General features: G+C 50.9%; 1 long non-coding RNA gene and 1 other non-coding gene across 2 annotated transcripts; one reads left to right on the forward strand and one right to left on the reverse strand.

Annotated features, from left to right (window-relative positions):
* Positions 1-2,192: 2,192 nt before the first annotated feature.
* LOC121830876 (uncharacterized) lies at positions 2,193-5,911 on the reverse strand. Its single transcript, XR_013052772.1, has 2 exons — positions 5,233-5,911; positions 2,193-4,097 (listed from the first exon to the last, which is right to left on the reverse strand). It is a non-coding gene; the product is annotated as an uncharacterized LOC121830876 (long non-coding RNA).
* Positions 5,912-6,258: 347 nt separating this feature from the next.
* On the forward strand, positions 6,259-6,365 carry LOC121831285 (U6 spliceosomal RNA). Its single transcript, XR_006074653.1, has one exon. It is a non-coding gene; the product is annotated as a U6 spliceosomal RNA (small nuclear RNA).
* Positions 6,366-10,644: the final 4,279 nt, after the last annotated feature.

A 10,644-nucleotide genomic window follows, 5' to 3' on the forward strand; every position in this document is an offset into this window, starting at 1 on the left:
TTTGATGTTTGATTTATGGTGAATCTAGGTTTTTTTTTTTTTGTTTGTTTTTTGTTTTTAGAAAGTGTCTCATATATGCATTCCATGATGGTCCCAAACTCACTATGTATCCCAAGATGACCCTGAACTTCGTCAACTTTTTCTTTTGGGGGGAGGGGTAGGGGGCTTCAAGACAGGATTTCTCTGCATAACCCTGGCTGTCTAAGAACTCACTTCGTAGACCAGCCTGGCCTCAAACTCAGAGATTTGCCTGCCTCTGCCTCCCGAGCGCTGGGATTAAAGGCATGCACCGCCTCTGCCTGGCCAGGTCACCAGGCGTGTGCCACCACCTCCCTGCTGCCTCCACCTCGGCAGTGCTGGGATTACAGGTGTGCACCATCTCACCCGGGGCTTGGATGGCACCCAGGGTTTCATGCATGCTAGCAAAGCTCTCTACCAGCAGAGCTAGATCCCAAGTCCCTGTTTTTTCTTTTTAATCTGAGCGAGGATCTCACTGTGATGCTCAGAGAACCTCCAACTTCACCCTCCCAGGTGCCGGCATTACAAGTATGTACCACCATACCTGGCTCTGCTAACGGTCTTTTCACAAAGTTGAACATGCCAGAATGCATATGTGTGGGGGTGGGAGGTGAGGGGGTGCACACTAGGCAAGCATTCTACCAACTGAGCCACATACCCAGACCCCTCCTATTTTCTTAGCTTTCATGATTACCTCTTGCTTTTATAATGTTGTTTATCCATATATCTGTTCTGTTGTTCTAGACACATCCACAAGGATTCTTCAGAGATTAACACATTTATCCAGGGAAGATGTGTACGATGATAATAATAAGCTATGTGAATAAGATGTTGAGGCAGGGCTAGCAAGATGGCTCTGTGGATAAAGGCACTTGCCGCGGAGCCCACATGGTGGAAGGAAAGAACCGACTCTGGCCAGATGACCTCTGACCGCTACATGTGCACACAAATAAATAAGTGAATAAATAAGTAAATGTAATAAAATAGAAAGGTTGAAGCAGGGACATTCTCCAAGACAGGAAAGGTCCTGACACCATGGTCATTGGCCACAGGATTGAAATCAGGGATGCTCAGGGACCGGAGGCAGCAGAGTGGATAGAGAGCTTGCTGGTCCACCTCCAGCAGCCATGGGAAAACTCAGGGAAGGCCGAGGGTGCCTGGAGTCCCACTGTGGAGGAGATGCAGGCAGGGGGACCCTGCCTCAGATAAATAAAGCGGAGGGACCCAAGAGATGGCTCAGCCGTTAAGAGCAAGTCCTGTTCTTGCGCAGAGGACAGAGTTCAGTTCCCAGCACCCAGGTTGGGTAACTCACAGTAACTCCAGCTCCAGGGGTTCAAGGCTCTCTGCTTGCTTCTGAGAGCATCTGCACAAATGTGCACATACCCACACAGACACACATTCATACCTATAAATAAAAATCGCTTTTACAATGAGGTGGAGAGCAATTGAGGACATCCTTCTTTGGCTTTCACATACACGAGCATATCACTAACACACACACACACACACACACACACACACACACACACACACACACACTCTAGATAGGGGTGCACAAACACACAAGAGCATGTGCTCATACCCTAGTATGGATCAGCACAGTGGATCTGACCGAAGTCCTTGATGAGTTCTCTTTCCGAGTTTCTTCAGCAGAAAATGGCGGCTTGTCATTGAGGCTGAGGGATCAGCTGCACAGAAAACAGCTGGCACGAAGCACAGCCCTGCGAGGTGAGTAGGCGTGTTTCTATTTTCAGCTCAGCAGCTCGCTGTTCTGACATAAGAAAGCCATGCCTCTTGACATCACTCGCCACTTGAGTTGTGACACTGGGCAAAGCCAGGTAAAGCCCCAGGGGTCTTTACTGGGAGTGAGTCCCAGGGCCCCCACCCTCCTGCCCAGAGCAGCCAGGTCCCATGTCACTAGAGCCCAGAAGACCTTGTGGTGTAAGTACACATGAGATTCGGTTTTTATTTAAAGAGCCTCATTTCTGGACATTTATTTGCGGGATTACAGCTGTGGCTTGAGCGACTTGCAGACATTATAAGTTGAAGCCCTGCCTTCACTCGGCTGCTAAAGTTTAATTCACTCTAATTATTTCATATGGCATCGACTATAATAGTTTCATAATTTCTAGTATATTAAGCACTTAATATGTTGTGTCATTTGAAATCACATATTAAATTCAGCAAAGTACATTTTAATGAGAGTTAAGTGGTGTGAAAATATTAACACAATGTGATGGTTCATCTTGGCGCTCTCATTTTCTGGTTTTTCCGAGTCTTTCCTGGTGGGGGATGGGACCAGTGCCTCCTGGCCAGGTAAGGGGAGTGGTTCCCTGGGAGAGGGCTGGGGGTTTCCAATGCCCTTTCTCATCTGCCCCCCACCCCAACCCTGGTCGGGGTGTGGTGGGACACTGATGAGGTTGTCCTCCTTCAGCAAGGGCAAGAATTATATCTTCCATCCTAGAAGAGAAGACAGAAGCCTGGTAGGCTTGCTTCAGGGTATCCCGGGTCAGCAGAGGGGCTGCTGGGACTTATATGAGGTAGTCCCTGCCCCCCCCCACACACACCATAAACCATAGTCACTGTCCGTCAGCTTGGCCTAGGGGGTGAGTGACAGCAGAGTCCATGGTGCCATCATCTGGAGGAGCACCCCCTTTCATGCCCTGCAAATGAAACCGACATGCTGACAAGTGGAGAGGCTAGCAGGTGCCCCCAGACTCAGCCCCTCCTCCCCCTCGTCACTGTGTGCATAGGATGGGGCCTTGGGCATACTCCAGAGCACACGGATGGCAGTCAGAGGGCAATTCTGTGGGTCATTTCTCTTTTCGGCCATGTGGTTTCCAGAGCTTAAACACAGGCTGACAGTCTTACGTGACACGCACATTAGCTGCTGAGCAACCTCATCAGTGTCCCACCACACACCATTTTTTTTCCCCTGACTTTTGAGACGGGGTCTTGTGTACCTGAGGATGATCTTTATACACTAAATAATTCAAATTTAATAATAATGCTACGTGTGGTGGTGCACCACTCTAATCCCAGCACTAAGGAGGCAGAGGTAGGAGGGTCTTTGGGAGTTGGAGGCCAGCCTGGGCTACAGAGCGAGTTTCAGGACAGCCAAAGCTATAACACAGTGAAACGCTGTCTCAAAACAAAACAAAACAAAAATCAAACCTGGTCTACATTCTCTCTCTCAGGTGGTGGGAAGCCCCACCCCCAACAGAATCAAGTCACCATATCTTGTCTCTTGGGGTTCTGCAGCCCACGGCACTCAGGGAAGACTATCCACATTCAGGTCACCCCGGGTCTGCAGAGTGGAGAGAAGTCAATGACCCAGAAGGTTACTGGAGCTCTGAGATGGCTGGCCAGAGCCTGTCCTCCATAGCACCCACACTCCTCTGCGTTAGTGCCTGTGTCCTGGGGGGTGGGACTTCCTGTGAAGTCACGATCCACTTGGTTCTCCCTTTAAGGGGTTCTTTCATGAGCTCCCTCCTCCAGCCTCATACCATATCCATTCTTTCCCTCCATTCACCCACTATCTTAGTCTGTTTCCTGATGCTATAAGGCTGAGCATCTACAGAAAGAGGTTTATACAGCTTACAGTTTTGGAGCATTAAAGTCTATGACTGGGTAGTCCCATCTGCTTGGTCTTTGCTGAAGGTATTTGGGTACATCTCCACACAGAGGACAGCATCCTTTAGCAGACCTCCCTGGTCTGCAATAAGAGTTACACGGTGAGAGGAAGCCAAGGACGCCAGGCTGGTAGAACCACCTTCTCCCAAGGTAAATAACCCAGCCCTTCACCAGTCCCAGGACAGCAATAATTCAGTTCCAGAAGGAAAACACTCATCTCTTCAGGAGCGGTGGTGCCTCTGACTGAATTACCTTCCGTTTGATTCCACCTCTGACTGAAGCTTTAGGTCCAAAGCATAGTAGTATCCTCTACCTTCTTTCGTGTTGGGCCTTCCCGCCTGAGGGGAGCACTGTTCTCCTCAGCAGCCTGAGAACTAGGTCTACAATAGCTCCTGCAGATCCTTCTGAGGCCGCCACACCTCACCGATGACTAGAATGTTTGTAGCCTTGTAAAGTAGGATACAAAAATCATGTTGGAATTTAGAATTTTATTACGTTTTATTTTGTGTATGTGTGTGGCTGGGTGTGTGCCATCGCACATGTGTGTGAAAGTCAGAGGACAGCTTGAGGTCAGAGGCCACCATGTGAGCGTCAGTCAGTTCTCTCTTTCCATCATGTAGGTCTCAGGGATCAAACTCAGGTCATCAGCCTGATTACCCACTGAGCCATCTTGGAATTTTTACATCTTGCTAATTCTATTCTCTCAGGAAAGCCCTTCAGTTACACAAGAGCCACCAAGGCTGAGCAAGACATTAGCAGTTAACAGTCTTCGTTCAAGCTAAAACAGGACTCGAGCCAGAAAGAGTGGACCTAGAATCCAAATAGATTGCTCGGCTTCTGGACCAGAAAAAGCAAACAGACAACAAGCCTAACAGACCACCTCCGGCTTAAAATAGCCAGGAACGGTGAACAAGAACCAGGTCTGTCTCCTGCTGGCTTGCGCGATAAGGCAGTTATGTACCTGTCACCGTGACACGTGTGCGCAGCCACTGTGTCGAAAAGGCTCCCCTTCTAAACACGTGAAGAACAAACGCGGATGCTGATAGAAGTTTAGCATCATCTCCCATCAATGCTATTACTGTTTGGTTATTTGCAATTCCCTTTTGTAAATCCGAGGGAAACATCATTGCCCAAATTAGCTCTTCTCACTCAGTGAAGGCCGTTATTAGCATTCTGAGTTTTGCAGTTGCTTACTGCTTATTTAGAGAGAGGTCACGTGAGGAGCCGGGCAGCGTGCGCCTGATTTCCATCTCATTGAAAACAGGTAGGGAGGGGGAGGACTCAGCTCCAAAAGCCCGGCCTGGGGCTTCTCTGCCTAGGCTGGGGTCCTGTCCCACCGCACCCAGGCCGAGCACCGTGTGCGAGCCCCTAGTACCTCGCTGGTGGCTCCCTTGTGGCCCTGGCTGACTCCGTTTGCTTTTGCCTGGGAGTCTCTGTCCCCGTCCTCTCAGGGCCGCCCGGGTATCAGGTCATTGTTCCAAGGTCGCCTCCTTTTGTGGCCGCCCACCCCAGTGACTTACACACCCCGACCTAGTCTCTTTACACACGTCTGGCACCGGAGCTTCCTGCTCACTCTCTCACCTTAAAGAGCGGGTGGCGACATGTCGGCGCTCCGGGTCTGTCAGAGCAAAGAAGGAAGGGAGGAAGAGCAGGCTAAGTTTGGGGGTACAATCTAACCCGGAACGAGGGGGGGGGCTGCTCTTTCTTCAGAGTCCTACTGTGCACGAGAAAAGAGCGGCCTCTGAACTCGGCTTGCATCCAAATCTCGACTTCTTTCACGGCGCGCAGGACCACTTGGTTTAACCTGCCAGAGCCTCAATTTCCTAACTTGCAAAGCGGGGGAGGGGGGGCACCACCCCCATTAAAGTGCCCGGCCCTTAGTAAACGCAGGAGCGCGAGCGTGCCCCTCTCCCACAACTACCCCCAGCCGCGGGCCACACTCGGAAAGTCTGGGCTCCAAAGTGGACACCCCTCTTTTCTCCTCGGCTCCAATGGTGGCGCGCTGTTTTCGACAAGCCCGGGGGAAACTGAGGCAGGGGCGGCTCATCACCCTCTGCACCCGGAGCAGGCCACCCTGGGCAGCCGCATCATTGGCGGCGAGTCTCAGAGTCGAGCGTGGCTTGATGAGCCGCTCGCAACCTTTGCCCCGCCCTTCCAAGTGGGGCTCGGGGGACCCCTCGGCTAGGGACCCCTTGTCCCTAGGACACACTGGCGCCCCGCGTCGCAGCCGGAGGAGCCCAGCGCGAGCCCGGCGCGGCCAGGCGCGTGCACAGCGCGAGCCCAGCGCGAGTCCAGCGCGGCCAGGCGCGTGCACAGCGCGCATCACGTGGCGGACTGTGACTACGGGGCCGCGCACAGATCGGCCCGGAACAGGTCTGTTTCCCATCGTCCCCTCATTTGCATATACAATGTTGAAACGAAGCTGCGGACATAACTGAATTTAACTCTGAATCTAAACTAAAAATGAAGAATGCACAATATGGAATTCACAAGTTACGGATTTATAGAGCGATTGGATTTGAAAAAACATGTCATAAGAACCTCACCATAACTGATAAAGTTTTGACGGGTTTGCCCTTATATACCTTCTGAGACAGAATCACGATCGTGCTCGCTTCGGCAGCACATATACTAAAATTGGAACGATACAGAGAAGATTAGCATGGCCCCTGCGCAAGGATGACACGCAAATTCGTGAAGCGTTCCATATTTTTCTTTCTCTACTTTTAAATTCCACATTCACAACAGCCCCAACACAATCATCCCACGTTTCATCTTTTGCTTGAGTCAATGGAACCATAGTTCTCCAGGAGGAAGTAAGAAGAGGGGTCTAGACAGAGCTTTTCTCTTTGCAGTGTGCCCTATCCATGGGTTTCAGTTGCAGTTTCTGACTTATTGTATTTTTTGAGACTGGTCTCACGCATCCCACCCTGGCCTCGAATTCGCTATGCAGTCTAGGATAACCTCCAGCTCTGGATCTTCCTGCCGCCGCCTCCCCATAGCTGGGATTACAGATGTGCACTGCCACACCAGCTCCCGCTCGCCTCTGCCTCCCTCCTCACTGACCTAGTAAGGAATGGTTCGCCAAAGCTGGTTGGTCACTTCAGGTCCCAAATCGCAATGACATGGAGTCACCTGGGCGAGACGAGCAAGCATTTGAAACCTAGGCCTGATACCTTTGAAGAGACACTGACTGTGAAAGCAGAATTTCCTGGTCCGCACATTATTCAACTGCCAAATAACTAATAAATAAATAATACAGAAATCCTAATTAGTAAGATCAAGAAGGAAGGACCACCTTCCCCAAGTTCAGATTTCCTGGGCTGACTTACTCAATGTTTTCTGAAATGTCCAATTTCCCCCCAAAGAAACATGGTGTACGCGCTTCGCTGGTTCTGAGCCTGCGCGAGGGCTCTGCAGCCCCTGGGACGCCAGCGGCTCCTGGGCGCGCTCGCCACAGGGCACCCGAGATCAGAACCGAAGACCGGCGGACTGGGCGGACTCCTCAGGCCGCCACTGGCTGTGCTATTTCTGTTTTCGTCTACGAAGGTGACATGACCCTTTCCTGATCACAGCGTCGAATCAAGATCTGTGGGACTCCTTGCTCCTCCGCTCTCAGCCTCCCTCTATAAACCAACTGGAAGACAATTCTGCTGGAATCAGATGTCCGGTTCTCGGGGACAACAGTTTTAAGTTATCTCCGGGAATGCTGCCAATCAAAGACACCACCTATACGTACTATTGTGGTTCTTCCTGTAATAAGGACCGGCAGGGTCATTTATGCTGGAATGGAGTGGTATAGGAACCCAACTGTCCAAGGAAATCCCTCGTTCCTCACGACACGAACTGTTGGGGCATGCAATTCTTAGAGCTAGAAAAATCTGAAATTCTGGCTGCCTTTCCTGGTTCTGCTCTGACTTGCTCAAGGAACTTGGGCCCATCCATTGCCTCATTGGCCACCTGTAACCAACCAAGGTTGGGACCTTAGGATATCTTTCCAACCGGGTCTTTGTGACTGCTTTTAAGTGTTTCCAGAAAGTCCAAAAGGTCAGGCTGAAGGGAGCATTGGTTTGTCTCCTTTCGTGGGCCCTGGAGAAGTGGAGGGCCACAGACTGGAAACCTCGCTGGAGTGCGAGGTGGTCTTATCACACACAGATACACCAGCTCTGACTCTATCACACACAGATACACCAGCTCTGACTCTATCACACACAGGTACACCAGCTCTGACTCTATCACACACAGATACACCAGCTCTGACTCTATCACACACAGGTACACCAGCTCTGACTCTATCACACACAGGTACACCAGCTCTGACTCTGTCACACACAGGTACACCAGCTCTGACTCTGTCACACACAGGTACACCAGCTCTGACTCTATCACACACAGATACACCAGCTCTGACTCTATCACACACAAGTACACCAGCTCTGATTCTGTCACACACAGGTACACCAGCTCTGATTCTGTCACACACAGATACACCAGCTCTTGTTTTCCAGGACTATCCTCCAGGCTTTACCTGTATTGGCTTACTACATGTACAAACCAGTTGTATGAAGAAGTCATGTTATGGATGAGGCAGAAACACAGAGGTCCCCCAACAGGTCCCATATTACACAGAGAGGCAGCAGAGACTCAGTGAACCGGGTTACAGAGTTTGTGCTCTTCCCACACCACTGTGGCTTCTGGGGAGGGAGGGGGTGAGTCTGTTTAGAATGAATGGAGGCATGGGAGAAGGCGTATGATGCAGTTTTGCTTCTGGTGATCAGGATTCCAGGTGGGAGTTGCCAAGGACCCAGGTTGCACTGTAGGACATGGTAGCTGGGAATGTGTGGATGAGGTAGTGTCTTTGACACACAGTTGGGACCCGAGGAAGGTTTTCCTTCCCTAGGTTGACAATAAATTACTTGACACCCTACCCCAACACTAATCCTATTGATGAAGGATCTTTGTGAGCAGCAAGCTTGTGTTTAATTAACCTTATGTAAATGAGCATAATTGCTTCTCGGTGGCTGTTGTCCAGAAGCACCTGGGATTCCTTCCCTCAGACGTTTCCAGCACCTCGATGAACTAGCCTTTCACGTGGACGGTCCACGTGTGCACTTCAGTGCCCGCGCTGTGCCGTTGGAGGTGGCAAGAAAGAACATTAGGTGTGACCTCAGTTGTGGAGGTACTCGCAGTCTCCTGGGTAGACAACTCATACAACCACGGATAACAAGGAGGTGAGTCCAGGAACCTAGAGCCCCGAGAACACACAAGATAGCTGTGACCAAGGAGGTGAGGAACCCATTGGCAGAGGAAGCAGAGGTGGGAAGCAGCTTACAGGTATCCTCAAGGGCAGAAAATATCCGTCTACTCAGTCTTTCACGCAGGGTTTGCCGCGCTGGTGGAGAGAGGCAGTCTGCCCCACACCGCTCGCATAAGGGATGGAATTCCTCAGGCGAAATCGGCAGAGAGGTGGACGGGGCATGTTTACATGGCTCCTTACCTCCAGAATCCCAGCGCCAGAATCTTGTAGAGAACTCGGGGAAACAGGGGAGCCAAACCAAACACCCGGAGAAAAATCTCCTGTGAGACATTCTGTGCCCAGTCTCCCTTAATTCTGCAAACCCACTTTCTCCGCTAGAGCGAAGGTATCCGAGTCTGGGCCGTGAGCGCAGGCTGTAATGCCCGGAGTTCGTCGCAAGGTGGCAACATTGTGGCGAGAAATAGACATTAAAAATCCTGGGTGTTTTTTAAAGCATATTTTCTCTATTAATGTTTCATTTAACTTAATTAGAATCTGGTAAGCTAATTAAAGTAGCTACGAGCCCCGCAATCAGCAATAATTCGTATAATTATTGATAATTACATCCATACCAATCGTTTGGTTATTAACATTTTGAGGGGGAACAAGCCATTTCGAAGTGATGTGGAGCCCAGGAGGGTTTCTGTTTTTTGTGGTTTGCTTTTTTCTTATTTGCGCAACGGAACTTTCTAGGTCGGATCCGCCTACACCTCCAGTCCTCGGAGGCTCTGTACCACCTGAAGCTCTGTACCACCTGAAGCCCCCAGGTCCCTGTATACTTTACTCTGCTTTGGGAAAGTTGGGAGGGAAAGGCGAGAAGGGAATGTTCTCCAGTCTCCTTTATTGGTGTGTGCCACGGACCTTCCTGCTTAGGTGGTAACTGCCCTGCCCATTTTACAGAAAAGGATTGTGCAGCTTCCAACTGTGCGTTTAGGTGTGGGAAACGCGCAAGCAATCTGCTAGCCTGCGTGCATTGTGGGGTCCTGTCCCTGGCGCGCCCTGGGAATGCAAATCACTTCCTATGTAGATCTCACTTTCAAGATGTGTGCAGCCCAGGCGTAAAAGAGCCGATAAGCATGCCCTCTTCACCCATATATTCAACGCAACATATTCAACGCAAATAGTTCACCCGTAGGTGAACTATTTTAGGCCCCTGGAGGGTCCCAGAGAGGGAATAGCAAGGTAGAGCCTCATGGTTTGCCTGGAGCCCTCTCATCCCCTGCTGATCTGGCCCTGACAGTATCCCAGGTTTGAAGGTTCACAACCCCAGCACAGGGACTGGCCGGCCTCCTGTCTCATCCTAGCGTGGGGCTCAGCATCTGGTTCTTTCTTCCATCGCCCAGACTGTGTCCTAGCTAGCCTGCACCTCAAGAGGCCTCCAGTGAAACTCCCTGGTGTGAGCAGCTAGGGCTCATGGCCCAAAACACTCCAGAGAATTTTGGGACCTGACTTCGCCTCCAAGATCCCCCAGAGAGTGCTTGGAGCTCTGGGGTGCTAGTCTGAGAGCCAGATCTAGGAGGAGATGGTCCTGGCAGCGGCCTGCACATGGGCTTCCTTCTTGGAGCGCTTCCTTGAGCCTCGGGGCACAAACAAATGTCACTTAATGGAGATCGGAAAACGAGGCCCTGGAAAAAATAAAGGACTCAACAACGCAGGACCTTTGCTAGCCAGAGGAGGGCATGAAACCCAGTCTGGGT

Source organism: Peromyscus maniculatus, chromosome 7 (genome assembly GCF_049852395.1).
Source record: "Peromyscus maniculatus bairdii isolate BWxNUB_F1_BW_parent chromosome 7, HU_Pman_BW_mat_3.1, whole genome shotgun sequence".
NCBI lineage: Eukaryota > Metazoa > Chordata > Mammalia > Rodentia > Cricetidae > Peromyscus > Peromyscus maniculatus.